Source organism: Brassica oleracea, unplaced genomic scaffold, assembly GCF_000695525.1.
Source record: "Brassica oleracea var. oleracea cultivar TO1000 unplaced genomic scaffold, BOL UnpScaffold00828, whole genome shotgun sequence".
NCBI lineage: Eukaryota > Viridiplantae > Streptophyta > Magnoliopsida > Brassicales > Brassicaceae > Brassica > Brassica oleracea.
The window spans coordinates 71,936-76,528 of record NW_013617468.1 but is presented as its reverse complement, the minus strand read 5'-3'; the positions used below and the strand labels follow the sequence as shown (position 1 = coordinate 76,528).

Here is a 4,593-nt window from a genome sequence, read left to right as displayed (position 1 = left end):
ACACGCAGTTGGAGTTGTGAGTCGATACATGGAGCATCCAACAACAACTCATTTCAAAGCAGCAAAGAGGATCCTACGCTATATCAAAGGTACAATCAACTTTGGCTTGTACTACTCTATTTTTGACGATTACAAGCTTGTTGGATATAGCGATAGCGATTGGGGTGGAGATGTAGATGACCGGAAAAGCACAAGTGGCTTCGTGTTTTTCATTGGAGAAACCGCTTTCACATGGATGTCAAAGAAGCAACCAATTGTCACTCTTTCTACTTGTGAAGCGGAGTATGTGGCAGCTACTTCATGTGTTTGCCATGCTATTTGGTTACGAAACTTGCTAAAGGAGTTGAACCTACCACAAGAGGAGCCAACGAAGATCTTTGTGGATAACAAGTCGGCAATAGCATTGGCGAAGAATCCAGTCTTCCATGATCGGAGTAAGCACATCGATACTCGTTATCACTACATAAGAGAATGTGTTACCAAGATGGATGTGCAATTGGAGTATGTGAAGACAAATGATCAAGTAGCTGATATCTTCACTAAGCCACTCAAACGAGAAGACTTTATCAAGATGAGGAGCTTACTCGGAGTAACAAATCAAGTTTAAGAGGGGGTGTTGAAAGGTAAACTTGATTTGGATCAAGTTAAGTATTGGGCTAATCATGTGTTGATCCAAAACTTAATCCACATTCTAGAAAAATCATTCACCTCCTTAGAATAAAAATCTAGATATTCTCATAGAATTATCTAGATAATTATGATAAAAAAAAAATCTTAGATATTATGGTAGAATTCTCTAGATTTAGGATTAAAATATGTAAGATATTTTGTATTTTGGAGGCTATAAATACCTCCACTCCCCTTTCATTTGGGATCACCAAGAAATAAACAAAGCTTGTAACAAGTAATAAAAATCTTCTTCTAAGTTATAAAATCTTTCTTCTTCACAAAATTTTTCTCTTCAAACACTTAAACACTTTCTCCATTTTTATAAAGTTTTTCATTCCAACAGTTCCCCCCAAATGTAAGCTTCTCTGCGTTCTGTAACTTTTCTAGCATCTTTAGCACCACGGTTTGAAAAAAATCGGCCTTGAACGTGAAGTAACGTTTCACTGAGAAGAGAATTTCCAGTTTAGCTTCGGTTAGAGAATCAACATTAACCAAAGTAGGTGATGATGACTGAGAGCTTAACAATCTGAGACGGTGGATGTGTGGTGCCACAATTTGCGTTGACCCCCAATCCGTCATGGTACACTTTACATCTAATATTCTCAGACGTAGTGATTTGCTAAGATCAAGAACCTTTAGCTCAACACAGTTATGCAATGTTAAGTTTTCAAGGACCGGACAACCGGATAGAATATTAGCCATGGATTCATCAGAGAGTCTACCACAACTCAAGGATAGCTTCTGCAAGGATGTCCAAGACACAGTGCAATATTCGGGAACAATCATATGAGAAAATCCTATATCAATGTTGAGTTGCTTGACAGAAGAACTGTTGCAAAAGAAATCTGGAAGCTTTACATAATAATGACTAGAGAAATCGAGGGACAGATTCTCAACATTGTGTGACACGGCGAACTTGATCAACCTGTCGATGTAGGGTATGTTCTCAGGATAGGGTGTTATAGTGAGGTGAAAACTCTTCGTATTGGGAGCTGTGTAGCGAGTCAGGGTTTCGTTTACAGAAGCTGCGGTCAGTGTATCGGCATTAAAGGAGAGAGAAGGTATCTCGCACCATACATGCCTCCAACGTCTAGACAAGCGGGATGTTGTGATGGCCAATTCGATCGGAATAAAGCAGAGTATGTGTTGGAGGATCACATCTGGAAAATTGCTAATCAAGTCTACAGCTGATTTGATCCTTCTATCGTTTGCCATCTTCACCTGCGACGTATATTCTTAGGGCTCAGATTTTATCTATATACTAGGTGACCGGTCTGCACCCTGTGCGGGCATAAGAAAATTTAAAATATAGAATAAATATATATAGTTTTTAAAAGTAACATATTTTACAACATAATATCACCGTCTTTGGGAGAATTCATTAGTCATGGAAAAAAGTTGGTAGTCAGTATTTGAGATGGACGAGAGGGAACACAGTAACGTCAGTATGAAGAACCAGATATTGTGTGTATGTATAATTGCAACGTCACAAAATATTTTGTGTGTTTAAGAAGATATTTTCATTCAAAAAAATGGAATAAATAGTGTATAGTTCTATAAGTAACATATTTATATTATCATTAATTAGAATTGTATTGTATATGTGTCGTAATTCTTTATTTTAGGTGAATAATATTATTTTCCATAAATAACAACACAAATATTTATGTAGACATATTAAAAGAAAATATAAAAAAAATCAAAATATTATCCATAAATAATATAAATTATGAAGTACATTTCTCGATAAAGAAAGCAAATTCAATTAGAAACCTACAAAAAATTAAATAAATTTTGTAAACAATTTGACGGGTTAACGTTATTTGATAGATTTATAAATTTCTAAATTTTATTGAACATGAAATAATATTAAATTGAAATACCGTCATTGGTCTACTAACTCATCACAACTCATCTGACAAATACAAAAAATAAAAAATTGTAACAGTTTATATATTTTAAAATTTGTATTTGAAAAAAAGTAGATTAAAATTACGTATCGTGACTACGGAATATTCTGAAAAAAATTTTTGTAGACAACATTCAATGTTTTTGTCTGCGGCTTCCCTTCTTTACCAGTTATTAGGATTTTTAATCCAGATCTCGACTTAACTCTTGAAAGTGCAACTTTGCCTTGCATTTTGTAAGCATTTTATAAATTATTTTTAAATTATGATAAATTTATTCTTTAAACAACGATAAATAATTTAAAAATAATATTAGTAAACATTTTTGGATTTTGTAATATTTAAAATAGTTATATATAATTATATTCGAACACAATTCATCAAGTAGAGTATAAAACTATTATAATTATCTTATATAAAATTTTGTTCATTTTATTTTATAGGTTATAAATATTAAAAGTAATAAATAAAACATTATTAATCTTTCAATAATTTCGAGAATAGTTTCCATAAATTGTTATTTGTAATATTCGTTAGATTATATGTCAAGTGATGCATACATCTGGTCAACATATGCAAACCAGTTCAAACATTATTTTTTTTCCAACACATATGCTTAATTATCTTCAGTAGTATCAATGTAAAATGTGTACGTACTTGAACACGTCCCTCGTCAGAGCTGTAAATTTTAAGGTCATGACGGTATGTACTATGGAAACGAAGCAAACCAGTCCCTTCACCTGAAAAAAGCATGTAATTTAAGGCCATTTCATCGGTGAAATACTCCAAAATAAAAGTAATAGATCAGGGGGCCTTACCTAGATACATATTGTATCAGAAGAATCTACCAAGCTCTTCTGCCTGCATGCAGATGAAGCAAACATCAATAAGTTAAACAATTCTTCCATATTTAGAAAACATATATATATATATATATATAACAATGACAAATCAAATGGTAGAGTATGTAAACACATGTTTTCTACCAGCATGAGTTAGAACACCGCCCGTATTTAAGAATCATAAGGGCCTCTATAGGTCTTTCTTCTCCGCCTTCACCATCCCACTTCAGCGGCTTCAGTTGAACCTTCATGTATATTCCTGAGAAATTTCCTCCATGCGCCATTCCAAAAGGTTCTCTGCTGTGAGAAAATGACCTCATGAATTAAATAAAAAATGCATAATGTTAGCTTACTTATAAGATAGTATATTCAACAAAAAAATGATATAAAATAGTATTACTAAATGATACTATGTAGTATTTTCTCCGGACTATATTCAACAAAAACAAAAAAAGTACTAAAGAACCTTTTCAAGAACTGCTTTAACTTGGTGAAGCTTCTCAGCATGTTCAAGGTCTTCTGGATCACTATCACTCTCACGACCTGGTCTACATATAAAAAAAGGAAGATCATATTGTCGTTACCTATTCAACACATGGAAAAAATACACCAGACATGCTTTTTGGAGACAAGACACAAAGAGTTGAGTTCAGGGTTCTAAAGATGAGGAGTCTTTGCGTCTAAACACCTTTTTCTTATCACACAAGCAGCATCGTCATAATACCTTAATAGTATGAGGGAGAGATTTGTGAATAATACTTTAAAGAATGAAAAGAGAATGTTACCTTGGGTGTCTCCTATATATACAGTCGATTTATTTCTCATATTAATGACGCACAATAATTTGCACAATAAATAATGATATCGTTTAAAGAAATATATTAAATGTGTATTGTCAAAAAATGATTTGCATATGATATGATTTTAACTTGCGCAAGTAATCTATATTAGAAAGGTAAGTTATTAAAAACACAACCTAATTAGAAACATTAAAATATTTCGTAAGCAATGTAATAAATATGATATCAACATGCGCAAGTTTACCGTTTGAATAATAAGAAATTTTTTTAATATTTGTCTTAATTCTAAATCTTGCCAAAGGGTAAACTAAATCGATAAAATTTAATAATTTCAACTTGCGCAAGTAATCCATATTGTGAATAAGTGATTTGCAT

The 4,593-nt window shown here is 32.6% G+C and overlaps 1 pseudogene; it reads right to left on the bottom strand.

Annotated features, from left to right (window-relative positions):
- The window catches only part of LOC106320135, a 10,679-nt pseudogene that overhangs the window by 4,543 nt on the left and 1,543 nt on the right, over window positions 1-4,593 (bottom strand).